Raw genomic sequence first — 14,868 nt, 5'->3', positions numbered from 1 at the left:
TCCACATGGTAACAAAATGGAAAGGAATATTGGTGGGAAGGTTCAATCTATACTGCCATAAAGACATCCATCTTTGATGTCGTGGGCCAACATTATAAAATAGAAGGCATTACTTTTGGAACAGCCCTTCTAGTTTGCTTCCTGTGAGAATGAAGATGAAAGCTAATGAATGAATATGTTAATTAAATGGATATCCTTCTGCTATTTCCATACTTTTACCAAAGCCAACTAGTGAATGTCAAAGCACCAGGAAACAATGTGGGTTTCAAGAGATCTGAAGATGGATTTAAAGTATGATATTAATATCGTTATGGATAGTTGTTGGGTTTTTTTGTTTGTTTGTTTAAGTGGTTTCATTTATCACTTCTAATTTCCAACTTCCATTTTTTTACTGTCTTCAGAACTGCCTTAAACTTTATCTGAAAGCAAGAAACTGTAGCTGTACAACTGTAGCTGTAGGGAGTGTTAAATGCATAACCCTAAAGGAAACTAAATGTTTTAACAAAAAATGAAACAAAGCTCAGTAAGGAAATGTGTTTTTGAGAGTCATTTGTTTATTTCCTTGTTTGCACTTATTGCCTATGAGAATTCTGGCCCTGCTACTTCCTGCCTTTTTCTGGAGGAACGGTCTACTTCCTGGGGGAAGAGAGGGAAGGAGTATGGGACTTACAGGGCTGGGAAGCTAGTGTGTGGTTGCATGGGTGGCTAGAGAACAGCGACCAAACTATCATGGCTTTCAGTTGTAGAGCACTTCAGAGAATGTGTTTAGATGGGAGGTACTGCTCAGCATTAATTGTAAAGTAGTTGTTTTGTTAAAACAAGTGTTAAAGGGATAGATCTGAGCTCGCTCTCATCAGCAAAGGTTTAGCGCATCTCCTCACCTCTCTCCTGCTCCCCGATGCACTGCAAGGGAATCAGAACAAAACTGTGGTTTCCCCGCATTGCCTCAACCCCGTATACTGCCCACGAGGATTGTGAGACTGAAAGATAGTCATACACTGAGTGAGAGACTGTGGCCTCTCCCCATCCCTGCTTTGTGTCTTTGACTTAGGCTGTTGAGGACCTTCACACAAGTCTGTCTCTGTTGCATCACCTGATGTAATGTGTGGAGAAGATGCATCTGCTTCTTTCAGGGGTACCTAAAACACTGAAAACGTACTTCAGCACCTACTTCAGCAGGGAGAGAAGACACATTAGACTGCAACTGGATAGCAGCTGTAAAGTACACATTATCTTTAGGAAGACTTAATGGATTAATGTGCACAGATGTCCTCCAGAAAGGATGTGAGTGAAGGACAAGCACATTTCGGCTCTGAAAAAGCACTGTGCAAAACAGCACTTCCTTATTTAGCAGATCAGTTTTCTCTGTGGATGCAAGACCGTGTGTCCTAACTTTGATTTTGTAGAAGACTTAATTCAAAGCTGCTTATGAATTGGACACATTCAAAGGAAAATTTTCCCTTATCTCATGCTCCATGAATCAACTTGAAGAAGCTGTGGAGCTGAGCAAATTATGCCGTGGACATAAACTAGAGTAATGTGGTTTGAGTAGAGGCAGAAGGACAGATGGAAGGAAAACAGCTCAGTGTAACCAACCAAGATTTTGTTTTCCTTTATACATGGCCTTTCTGTGTTCAAATGAGAAATGCTCATTTACAGATGAAAAATTAGATGTACAGAGTATTTACTCAAATTTCCTTCAACTTTTCAGCATGTTTGGTAATCCAGTATGCAATTTGTTGGCCTTGCTATACTGAAAAAAAAAAACAACCAAGAAACAGATACTAAAACTATTTGTATCCATCTGCCTTGGGGACCGCAGTCAGATGGTACAATTTTAGTCGGGATATTGGTGTACTGTAAAAGCAGGGTCTAAAAGGAAAAACTTGCTTCTTTATTCATTAAAAGGAAGGAGAGACATTTGTGCTAAGGATGGCATATACTTCTGTGGGTTTTTTTGTTCATGTAGTGTGCCTCACGTATACTTCTCAGCATTGAATGGCAGTTGAAATAAGACTAGTCAAGCCTAAGTAGAGATGGGTGCTCAAAGTTTCCCTTATCTCATGCTCCATGAATCAACTTGAAGAAGCTGTGGAGCTGAGTGGTACTCAAAGTCATACTCTCTTGTCAAGAGTATAGACTGTCCTCATATCATCTCACGCCGGTATTGAATTTCAGCAGATCAAATTCTGAAGCTTTTTAGAAGTGCCGAGTGTAATGAGTTGAGATAAATCTGTGAAAGAAGAAGATGTGAGGAATGATGAAAAGTGCTGACAGTTAATTAACTTAGTAAACTAGGGTTACGTATCTAACAGGAAGAAAGAAAAGTAGTGAAAAGAAAGGAAAACTGATACTAGTCTTTGTCCTAAGAGGTAAAAGATTATATGAGAAGAAGCAGCAAATTGAATTTGCAAAATTAGACAGAAAGAAATGGATGGATTTAGAATAGCATTCATTAGAACATAAGATTATTTACAGTAAAGGATCCAAGAGATGAAGGAATATAAGTCAGTAAAACAGAATGACACTGAAATAATGTCTGTACACTAATTGTGTATCTGCTTTTGCACACTCTGAATTTTACAATAGCCTCTAACTGGGTTTGTTTCGCTGAAACAGTTGTGATTCTTTTTATGGAGAAACTACAAATGCTGAAAGAGGTACTATAGGAATACTTAATCATACTAAACTTTAGCGTTTGTTATTTAATATGCAATATCCTTTGGATTTGAATAGCCAAGTCTTTATTGAGTTTCTAGTTTGTGTGTTTCCAAGAAATGAAAAATCTACATTTGAGCATATGGAGCTGGAGATCAGTGACAAATGGTGTCCCTAAGGATCAGCACTGAGACTGTTGCTCTTTAACTTCATCAGTGACATTAGGATCAAGTACGCTCTCAGCAAGTTTGCAGATGACACCAAGCTGTATGGTGTGGTTAACATGCTTGAGAGATGGGATGCTATTCAGAGAGACCTAGTGGGCACAGGTGAACTTCATGAAGTTCAAGAAAAACAAGTGCAAGGTCTTGTACCTGGGTCATGTGCATGGGAATTGCCAGCTCATGGCCTGAACCAATGGTTGAGCACCAGGTGAGAAGGTGTGGCTAACCCAGCGAGCTCAAGTGCAAGCAGTGCACCTGTGTGACCCTGGGTCCATCCCTCCTTACCTGCATTTAAGGGTTAGCAGCTGAGTAGCATCTCTGGATAGCTTTTCTTGAGCTGTCACCAGTCATCAGAAAGGGTGAGCTATTGTTTCTTCTTGTAATCTTCCTTTGCTCCATAGTGCTTGCATCCCAGTAGAAGGCAGTGCCGTTGCCTTCCTTTGCTCCACATTTGTGACAACCCCCACTGTCAATACAAGCAGGGGGACAAAAAGACAGGACAGCCCTGCTGAAAAGATCTTGAGGGTACTGATGGATGGCAAGTTGGACATGAGCCAGCAACTTGCCCTCACAGCCTAGAGTGCCAACCATGTCCTGAGCTACTTCAAAAGAATTGTTGCCAGGGGGTTGAGCAGGGTGATCCTGCCCCTCTACTCTGCGCTGGTGAGGCCTCACCTCTGTGTCCAGATGTGGAGTCCTCAGTATAGGAGAAATGTCAACCTGTTGGAGTACATCCAGACCGGGTCACAAATGTGGTCCCCTATGAGAAGGGGCTGAAAGACCTGAGGCTGTTTAGCTTGGAGAAGACTCTGGGGAGACCTGATGGTGTCCTTTCAGTACCTAACAGGGGCTATAAGAAAGAAGGGGACAGACCATTTAGCAGGGTCTGTGGTGATAGGACAGCAGGAAATGGTTTCAAACTTGAATGGGGGAGATTTAGATTGGATATAAGGAACAAGATTTTCATAGTGAGGGTAGTGAAGCACTGGAACAGGTTGCACAGAGAGGTGGTAGATGCCTTGTGTTTGGAGAAACTCAAGGTCAGGCTGGTCCAGGCTCCAAGCAACGTGATCTAGCTGTAGATGTCTCCTTGTTGCAGGAAAGTTGGACTAGATGATCTCTGAAGGTCCTTTCCAACTAAACAATTCCGTGATTTGAAAAGCTGCATAGCTAATTAGCTGTTAGCACTATTTGGGCATGCTTTTGTGCATACAGACAAGGAGGCAGTAAAAAAGTGACCTTAAATGTAGTTTACTTTTGTTACTGTTTGGATAATTTAAAAGCTGTCAGTCATTGCTTATTGAAGGTGTCAGGAAATTTTCATTTGTTGCCCATGTGTTCTGTGTTAACAGTGCAACAAATCCTGTTGTGTTAGAGCATGCAGCTATAAGTAGTGATGAAGAGCAAATGACATCAGTGCACAGTGCACTGAATGAAAATGCAGGGTGAAACTAACTTCTGAGACAAGCACTAAAGAAAAGTTTGTCATCTCAAAAACTGACTTGAGCTCTGTCTGTTTCAAAAATCAGGTTTTAAGGCCTGTGGGGATCAGTTCACAAAAGCTTTGAAGGTAAGTGTTAGGTAAATTAAAAAGTAAACCCAGCTTCAATAATCCATATTCAGTCAGAGAAATTGTAAAGAGCAACTTTTGACTTTGGCTGAAATTTGATGGCAAGGGATAATTGGAATGATGTTCTGTGACAGAAAACTGTTTCTTACAGGACTATTTCTTACAACACACGACCAAATGGTATATGAATTTTATGTGCTATGCTGTATAAATGTAGCTATGAATGTCTCTGTGAAAGAGAAAATGGATCTGATAACAAGGAGCTGGAACTGATGCATGATGAGTTGATACTGTGAGGTGTTTGTTTGTGGTGAAAGAATCTGTAAAAAGGAAAAAAGTATGATGCTGTACTAAAGAATAACTTATAGAGAGAGTAAATAAATGGTTTAAAAATAAATTTGCTCAGTTGAGAAGTAAATAAAACAGTGCAAGCATCTCCTTTGCCTTTTTATTATTAGGAGAGGAACAGAAATGAAGCTAAGAGAAGAATAGAAGGTGTTTTATTCATGCTCTAGTAAAAAATAAAATGATCAAGATTTGGTTGAAAGCGTTACTCTATACTGTGAGGGTATAAGAGTGAATGTCTAAAAATGAGATGCTTAGCAAAAAATTATGATGTATCCAGGAGAATTTGGAATGGAAATGTCTGTAACAACTATAAAATTTCTCACCGCTGTCCATCCAGAATGGCTGGATGTAGTGGAGCTTTTGCTGTTCCAGTCTCTTAAGTATGAAAATAAAGCCATCTGGGAAAGTAAGATAGGGATGGAAGTGAGAATACATGTTTCCTCTTCCTTCACCTTATCCTTATCTTGTTGCTATGATTTTGCACTCAGGAATGTACCTGTGTTGTGGTTTCTCATTCTTTGCTTTCTTCTTTTTCATCTCATTCAATGGAACCTCACTGGAGCTGAGGAGGCACTGTTCTGTTGTATTTTGTGTGTGTGCAAAAAAATGCAAGTCTGAAAATCTTAACAGACTTACATGTAAAAAGAGTGAGGACATTCTACACTGTTCTGAATGTAGAATTAAAACAAGCCTTCCTACCTTAGATTCCAAAAGACTGTTGTGAGACTGCATCTACAGTTTTTAGTCACCTTAGTAGGTGCATATTTATAGTATTTTATGACAATATGACAAGCAGCACAATATATAAATATTCTGAAATGGCAACCTGTTAGAGCTCGGGTGATGTTTATACATACGTTATAGAAATTGTTTTACTGTTCTGGACGGGTGAATTCTGTGACCCCAATTTTCTTTTGCTGTAACAAATTGTAAATTGCCTTAAGTGTGAATGCAGAGTATACATGAAACAGGTGCAATAATGAAACATGAGATCCTTACACAGGTATTACAGAACGGGATATTCAGTTGATTATTTTTATTTTTTGACTGAACATTGTTTTTATATAAAGTAAGTGAATAGTAAGATTTCATGGGTTTTGAGGAAACTGACATTTTTTTTTGTACTGTGATTCCTGGAGAATGCAGTTCAACAAGAGAATCTCCTATTTTTAGCTAACAACATTTACCCAGCAGCAGAAGTGGTGATAACTCCTGATGTCTGCTGACCCTTTCACTGGCTTTTCTTTTGTCATCTGGGTCTTCCATGTGCATACGTGCCTTAGAAGGAATGTGTGAATACTGTCTGAAAGAAAAATCTATAGCACTTCTGTTACATAAGGACTGTTACGTTTTCCATAAAGCCATTATGTGATCAAGGTATATTCTTCCAAAAAAAGTGAATAATGTGTTCTGTATTTCAGCTTAGATAACACATATATTGTCATAAATACACATATATGTATTTCTAGCTGCTGCTTGTGGTAAATACCTTTGTATGACCAGAGACTGGATTGAGCTGTGCACACTGGGTACATGAAAAAAGGGTCAGCATCTGCAGTAACTGCATTTAACAGAAGGACTTATATTCCCTGATAGGAATTGTTGGAATGTGATCTCCTTCAGTAAAACAAGAAGCACATAATAATAAATATACCTCCCCAGTGTGAATCTTATGAAAAGCTTCTTCAAGCGTAGTACTTAAGTGCAGAAAATTTCAGCTTTATGTACACTAAAACACCATAGAAATCTATTCATTTATAACAATGCTTTTGCTGTTTCAGACAGTATCTTATGACCTTAGAGAGATCAGCTGATACACAGTGCTGACTTCTGATATAAGAGTGCCATACTAAGACCCACTTGGAATTATATCTGGCAAGGGATATCAGGGGCAACAAGAAGGCCTTCTTTAAGTAAGTATATCAGAATCAAAAGGAAAACTAGGAAAAACATGGGCCTACTGCTGAATGAGATGGGTATAATTGTAACAGGCAAAACTGTGAAGGGGAAATCATGCTTGACCAGTCTGGTAGCCTTCTCTGACATCACCAGCTGGATAGACAAGGGGAGAGCTGTGGATGTTGTGTACCTTGACTTCAGCAAGGCTTATGGCACTGTCTCCAGTATCATCCTCATAGGTAAGCTGCAGAAAAGTGGGATAGATGGATGGACAATGTGGTATACATTGAGAACTGGCTGACTGTCAGAGCTCACAGGGTTGTGATCAGTGGTGCAGAGTTTGTTTGGAGGATGGTAGCTAGCAGTGTTCCCCAGGGGTCAGTTCTGGGCCTGGTCTTGTTCAATATCAGCATTAGTGACATAGCTGAAGAGATAGAGTCTACCCTCAGTGATTTTACTGATGATATCGAGCTGGTTAGGGACCTGGCGCGTCTTCTTTATGAGGGAAGGCTGAGAAACCCGGGATGACATAGCCTGGTAAAGAAGACCGAGGGGATCTTATCAACACAAGTACGTGAAGGGTGAGTGTCAAGAGGGTGAGGCCAAGCTCTTTTCAGTGTTTTTATGACAATATATGTGTTATCTAAGCTGAAAAAGGGAACACATTATTCTTTTTTTTTTTTTTTTTTTTTGAAAGAATATACCTTGATCAAACTCTTTTCTGTCAGTGACAGAACAAGGTGTAACGGTCACAAACTGGAGCACAGGAAATTCAGTCTAAGCATAAAGAAGAACTTCTTTATTGTGTGAGTGGCAGAGTGCTGGAACAGACTGCCCAGAGAGATTGTGGTGTCTCCTTCTCTGAAGATATTTAGACATGCCTGGATGCATTCCTGTGCAACCTGCTCTAGGGAACTTTCTTTGTTGGGGGTTTGGACTCGATCTCTAGAGTTCCTTTCCAACCCTGTGATTCTGTGATACTTATAAGATAGATGAAATCTTTTGTTGCTTCCAAGAAATTTGAAAAAAAAGAACAACGGGTAGTGTTCCCTTCTGTCCTCCTGCTTGGCGACTAGGAACCAGGCAGAAGGAGGAAAACAGGTGAGGTAAATGAATGGCTGTGTGTATGGTGTTGTGCACAGGACTTTGGGTTCTACCTTTGGTAGGCTGGGCATGCTAATGTGGGATGGGATGCAGTTGACCAGGAGGGGCAAGAATATACTGAACAGCAAGCTGTCTGAGCTCGTCAACAGTGCTTCAGAATAGATTTGATGAGGAAAGGGACTGTACTGCTGAGTGAGAGAGAACAGCCAGGGAATACTGTCATTTTAGGAAGCAGCAGAGGAAAATGTCAGATTTGTCCTGGAGAATTTTGGGAGTTCTCCTTCAAGAATGTAATGTGGCTGATAGCGTAGCTGAAGTACCTTTATGCCAATGCACAAAACTTGGGAAATAAGCAGGAGAAGATGAAAACCGTGACTTAATTGTAGTTAGAAAACTATGACTTAATTGCTATCGCAGAAATGTGGTGGGACAGATCACACATCTGGAATACTATAGTTGAAGGCTGGAAGCTCTTTATAAGGGATAGGTAAGGAAGGACGGATGAGGCAGTTGCCCTGTATGTTAAGAAGTGGATAGACTGCCAAGAGCTGCCACTGAGAAACAGCCATGGTCATCAAGTCGAGAGCTTGTGGTTTAAAAGTGGGAGCCAGACTAATAAAGGGTGTCTGATGGTTAAGATCTACTATAGGCCACCTGATCAAGATGGGGGGGCCTGTTGACCAGGCGTTCTTGCTTCAGCTACGAGAAGCATCCTGCTTGCAGGCTCTCATCCACATGGAGGATTTCAACTACCCAGATATCTGCTTGGAAAGCAACAGGGTGAGCTGCAAGCAGTCCAGTAGACTCTGAGGAGAACTTCTTGATACAGATGTCTGACAAGTCACCCAGAGGTGAATTGTTACTGGATCTGGTGCTCACCATTGTGGATCATTAAAGAGGTTAAGACTGGTGGTAGCATGGGCTGTAGTGACCATGTCCTGGATGGCTTCATGTACTTGAGAAATATAAGCCTAGCAAAGAGCAGAGCCAGGACTGTGAACTTCAGGATGTTTAAGAAATTGTTGGAAGACATCCCTGAGAAACAGTCCTTAGGAGTTGTAGTAGCAGAACAGAGCTGGCAGCCCTTTGAGTACTCTTTATGAGAGAGTAACAGCTCTCCATCCACCAGCAAGAAATCAAGCAGAGGAAGCAAGAAACCCGCATGACTGATGAAGCCCTTGCTGGTCAAACTGAAGGATAAGAAGGAAAAGCATAAGCAGGGATTCTGCAGGTACACTGATCAGAAAAGAAAGGCAAAGGAGGGTGTATCCCCTTTGGTAAATGAGAAGGGAGAACTAGTTCCAGACATGGAGGTTAAAACACTCAGTGAGTTCTTTGCCTCCGTCTTCACTGGTAGTCAGACTTCCTATGCCTCACGTGTCCCTGAATATCTAGTTGGGGGCTGGGGGAGCAAAATCCCTTCCACTTTAAGAGTGGAACAAGGCCAAGACTGCCTCATGAGAATGAATGTATACAAGCCGATGGGATCAGCCGATTCTGGAATCCTGAAGGAATTGGATGATATGGTTGCAAAGCCACTCTCTCATATTTGAAAAGTCATAGCTTTGAGGTGAAGTTCCCAGTGACTGAAAATAGGGAAGCATCACTACTGTTATTAAGAAAGGGAGAAAGGAAGACACAGATCATGGAAGAGATACCTGTGGAAGCAATGTTAAGGCACATGTAAAATGAGGAAGTGACCTGAGACAGCAAGCCTGGTTTCACCAAGGGCAGATCGTGCCTGACCAATCTGGTGGCCTTCTGTAGTGGAGCAATGGCATCAGTGGGCAAAGGTTGGGCAGCTGATGTTGTCTACCTGTACTTGTGCAAGGCCTTTGATACGGTCCCTCGCCACATCCTTATCTCTAAATTGGAGAGATGTGGATTTGAAGAGTGGACTGTTTGGTAGATAAGAACTCGTTGGATGGTCACAACCAAAGGGTTGTGGTCTGCAAATATATGCGGAGGTGGAGGCTTGTGACAAGTGGTGTCCCCCGAGGGTCCGTCTTGGAACTGGTTCTCTTCAGCATCTTTATCAATGACGTAGACAGTGGAATCAAGTCCCTTTCAATATGAATCATTCTGTGAAAAACAAACGAAAAACCTCTGCTGGTAACAGGGCTGGAAAGTGTGTCCTGTGAGGAGAGGCTGAGGACACTTGGGCAGTCCAGTCCTGAGGAGGCCAAGAGGTGACCTCATCACTCTTTGAGGGGGGGAAGCAGAGAGAGGTACTGGGCTCTGTTCCTGGTCATTGGTGTCAGGACATGGGGTAGTAGCATAAAGCTGTACCAGGAGGGAGTCTATCCTTTCATTCAGGTAGTTGATGAAGATGTTGAACAGGACTGGACTCAGTACTGACCGCTGTGGAACACTGCTAGTTACAGGCCTCCAACCAGACTGCTGCTGACAGCGCTGAGCTCTGCCAGTCAGCCAGTTCTCAATCCACTTCACCATCCACTCATCTGTCCCACACTTTTAAAGTTTCATAACAAGAATCTTGTTGGTGACGGTGTCAGAAGCCTTGCTGAAGTCAAGGTAGACAACATCCAGTGCTCTCCCTCCACCTACCCCGCCAGTTATGGCATCATAGAAGGTTACCAGGTTGGTCAAACATGAGTTTCCCTGGTGAATCCATGTTGTCTATTCCTGATAATCTCCTTCTCTTCCATTTGTTAGGAGAGACTATTCAGAACAAGTTGTTCCATCACCTTTCCAGGGTCAGAGGTGAGTCTGATTGGTGTCTAGTTTCCTGGATCCTCTTTTCTTGCCCTTTTTGAAGAGTGGAGTGACATTAGCTCTCCTCCAGTCTCCAGGCACCTCTCCCATTTGCTAAGATCTTTCAAAGATGATAGAAAATGGTACAGCAGTCACCTCTGACAGCTCCTTCAACACTTGTGAGAGCACCCCATCAGGGCCCATGGATTTTTGTGTATTGATTTTTGGCTAGATGCTTTCTGAGCAGATCCTCCTCAACCAACAAGAAGACTTCTTTTAGCTAGACTCTTTTACCTTCAGGGTCTGGGAATCCTCAGGGCTAGTCTTAGCATTAAAGACTGAAGTAAAGAAGGCATTCAGAATCTACATCTCAGCATTCCCTGTTACCAGGACACCCACCTCATTTATTAGGGAACCCACATTTTCAAAACAACAACAAAAAAAACAACACCTTGTTCTCCTTTACCTCCTTTGCATGGTTTAATTCTTCAACAGGGCTTTAGCCTTCCTCCTTGCATCCTTACAGGACCTGTCAACATTCTTATATTTTTTGCAGGTGGACAGGCCCTTCTTCCACGTTTCTTGGACTTTCTTCTTTCCTTCTAGCTTATCTGTGAGTTCTCTGTTTATCCATACATGCCTTTTGCCACCTTTCCCCAGTTTCTGACTCTCAGAGATGCACTGATTGAGCTCGAAAGAAGTGGTGTTTAAGTGGCAACCAGCTCTTCTGGATCCCCCTATTTCCTAATGCTCTAGCCCAGGGATACCTCTAAGGGGGTCTTTGAAGAGGATAGAGTCAGCTCTCCTGAAGTCAAAGGTAGCAATCCTATTACTTGCTTTGCTTCTTCCACTCAAGATCCTGAACTCCACCATTTCATCCCAGCCTTCACATCCCTGACCAGCCTTTCTTTGTTAGTAAGAGCAAGGTCAAGTAACACACCTCTCCTCGTCAGCTCCTCCACTGCCTGTGTTAAAAAGTTATCTTCAGCACATTGCAGGAACTGCCTAGACTCTGTGTGCATGACCGTGTTGCTTATCCAATATCAAGTTGATTAAAGCCCTCTAAAGCCCTGTGCCTGAGATCATGTGGCTACTTCCAGCTGTTTGTAGAAGGCCTCATCAACTTCCTCCTCCTGATCAGGTGGCCTGTAGTGCACATCCACAACAATTGTCATCTATGTTAGCCTGCCCCATAATTCTTACCCACAAGGCCTCCACTTATTCACCTCCAGCTGATGCTCAGTACATAAAGAGTAACTCCATCACCTTGCTTCACCAGCCTGTCACTCCTACAGAGGATGTAGCCATCCATGACAGCATCTCAGTCATGTGAGCTGTCCCACCATGTCTCCGTGATCGTAGTGAGATCATGGCCCTGTGACCACACACAGATCTCTAGTTCTTCCTGTTTATTTCCTATGCTACGTGCATTGGTATACAGACATGTTAGAGAAGCAGAGGGTGCAGATATCTCTAGAGGAATGCAAGAAGGTTACAGCGGGGCTACTGACAGTGTTACCTTCTCTGAGAAGTCGTCACAAAATCCCATTGGATGGTTGAGAGGTTTTTCCCCAGTTTCCTAAAGTGACAGCATTCTCTGGCCCTTCTCTTTCTGAAGGAACTCCATCCCTTTCCCCCACTGAATCTAATTTAAATCTTTGCTAATCTATCCAGCCAGCTTGCATCTCATAATGCTTATGCCCCATCTGCTCAGTCACATTCACATTCCATCTGATGCCCACATACCTGGTCTCTCAAAGACCTGCCCAAGATTGTAGTACCCAAAACCTTGATCCTGACACCATCCCCTCATCCAGTAATTTACCTGACCTAATCTCCTTCTTTCTGGATCCCAACCATCAGTCGAGAGGACACTACTTGCGCTCCTGATCCCCCTTTATGTCTTTCCAAGGGCTGCAAAGTCCCTTTTAATGTTCTGTAATTTCCTTGTTGCAGCCTCCTGTGACCCTACTTGAATAACAGGTGGGTAGTAGTTGTCTTGCTTTATCAGTTGCAGTAAAGACTTCTTAACATCTCTGACATGTGCCCCAGGAAGAGAGCATACATCTCTGGAGAGGTTATCTGGGTGGCAGATAGGAACCTCAGTGCCTTACAACAAAGAGTCCCCAGTTGCCCTTTTTTGGTTACGCTAGTTTTAATATGATTCCTTAGTTGGTCCTGATCTACGTACTTGCTGCTTTCTGGGCTCTGACTGGTATCCACACACAGGATATCTTCTGACAACCTTGAATGAACTCTGAATTCTGTAATGAGAGGTTTAATGCCCCTTCTGAACTAAGCCTTTTGGATTGATTACCTCCTAATTTTTCATTTTTAAACCATGAGTGCTAGAGACAGTGCAACTCAGAGCCTTCCTAACAGAAAGAGAAGACCAAGTGGTAATGGACTGAGATAGCTTGAAATTCCTGGTCATTTTTCTGAGACAAGGAAATTTATGATATAGGGGAAGAGAAGCACAGAGGAAGAAACCCCGCAGGCTTGGAGTGTGCTAGAGATATCAAGGTGTCCCCCTCTACTTCACCCTCATGAAGCCCCACCTGCAGTACTGCATCCAGGTCTGGGGCCCACAGCAGAAGAAAAATGTGGAGATGTGGAGATGTTGGAACATGTCCAGAGGATGGCCACGAAGATGATCAGAGAGCTAGAGCACCTCTCCTGTGAAGTCAGGCTGAGGGACCTGGGCGTGTTCAATCTGAAGAAGGGAAGGCTCAGGGAGACCTTACAGTGGTCTTCCAGTACTTAAGGGGGGCTTGTAAGAAAGATGGGAACAGACTAAGAAGCAAGTAGGACAAGGGGTAATGGTTTTAAACTAAAAGAGAGTAGACTTAGATGAGACATTAGGAAAAGATTATTTCCTCAGAGGTTGATGAGGCACTAGAACAAGTTGCCCAGAGAAGTTGTGGATGCCCCATCCCTGAAGATGTTCAGGGCCAGGTTGGATGGGGCTTTGAACAACCTGACCTAGCAGATGGTGTTCCTGCCTGTGGCAGAGGGATTGGAACTAGGTGGTCTTTAAGTTCTCTTCCAAACCAAACCATTCTGTGATATGGCAGAGGGATTTATTGTTTGTAGCTCTTGCAGAATAAGTATGCTTTGTGAGTAACAACATGTCCTTTCACAGCATGAAAATAACTGCTCAGAAATAAAACCCTGTCAGCGTCAGTGATGCTGTAAAATGAATTCCATAGCTTTGTTTTCTCCTGATGTTTCTGTGTAGCTGCTAGTAGTTTCAGCCGAATAATGGTGAGGAATTTGGCAGAAGCGGAAGGTGTTCTGGACAGTGGAGTGCTTTCTCATGGGGAGTATGAATTGTTCATTTGCTAGGCAAATACAATATCTGCAAAAACAATTAGTAGGTAAATAACCTGAGTAAACAACCTCTGAGCATCACCCAAAGTCCTGTACTGTTTTCTTAACATATTACTTTCTTACCTGCTTTTATTGCCCCAAGACTTTCCTTACCAATGCTTCTTGTAAATCTGTTGTGTCAAAAACCTCTGGACAAGTGTTCCTGTTAGAGCTGAGCTTCTTGTATTTCTAATGCTGGAGCAGTTCTCTGAAAATTTTGTTTCAGAGCATGCGTTGACCTTTGTATGTGTTGTGATGACCTCTGGTCACCAATGTTTTCCACCAAGGTGCCAATCAAATGTTTTCATCTGTTGCACACACAGTTATTGAGCCTGTTACCCTACCTGTCACACCTGTTCTGGTGTTTTTAGAAGGGGACACGATTGAAGGATTCAATGTGATTATTGAACATACAACCATCCTAGTTACATGCAGTATTTTACTTGATTTTAAAGCCATCATCTTCACAGTGAAATCCGCTAAATGCCACTGTTTTGTTTAGGTAAATCCATCAAAGTAGAGACGTGTACAAAACAAGGTTTTAAAAATGCTATCAGCATTGCTCAGCAATTGCTTGAAATAATTGCACAGATAAATGAAAAAGCATGTCTTTGAATTAAAGGGTTTCTCTGCAGCATGCAGCAAAGGCAGGACAGGGCAGGAGGAAGTTGGATACTGAGGACTGGAATTACAGGGAAACCTTGGACTGTTTTAGTTCATTTTCATCCTCTTCTGTAGGTCAAGAGTGTGAGGGATGCATCTATAACCCCAAACTGCGAAAGGCCTATCTTGTCACCTGTTTGAGGAAAAAGTCCAAACATCTCCTGCCATCCCAGCAACCGAAAGCATCAACACTTCCACCCAGAACCTGTGGCTTTATCCAGTCAACTTTTTTAGGAAGGTTAGTGTTGTCAGTATAGGCATCGGTCTAAGAGGAGTTCAGAATAGAATAATGTAAGATACCATGAAGTTGGATGAAAA

At 42.4% G+C, this 14,868-nt stretch overlaps 1 protein-coding gene across 5 annotated transcripts in view; it reads left to right on the top strand.

Annotated features, from left to right (window-relative positions):
* The window catches only part of KCNG2 (potassium voltage-gated channel modifier subfamily G member 2), a 73,268-nt gene that overhangs the window by 17,596 nt on the left and 40,804 nt on the right, over positions 1-14,868 (top strand). Inside the window, exons 1-2 of one of the 5 annotated variants that reach the window (XM_090136831.1) lie at positions 7,398-10,527; positions 14,626-14,788. The exons of 3 other annotated variants lie outside the window; for them this stretch is intronic. The gene's annotated coding sequence lies outside the window, so the exon portion shown is untranslated. Of the gene's footprint in view, positions 1-7,397; positions 10,528-14,625; positions 14,789-14,868 lie in introns of those variants that run through there. One more of the 5 variants, XM_090136833.1, reaches the window with a different exon arrangement.

The sequence above is a fragment of the Phasianus colchicus genome, chromosome 3 (genome assembly GCF_987193195.1).
Source record: "Phasianus colchicus chromosome 3, bPhaCol1.hap1.1, whole genome shotgun sequence".
NCBI lineage: Eukaryota > Metazoa > Chordata > Aves > Galliformes > Phasianidae > Phasianus > Phasianus colchicus.
The sequence above is the reverse complement of the archived record's forward strand: the minus strand, read 5'-3'. Positions and strand labels throughout refer to the sequence as shown.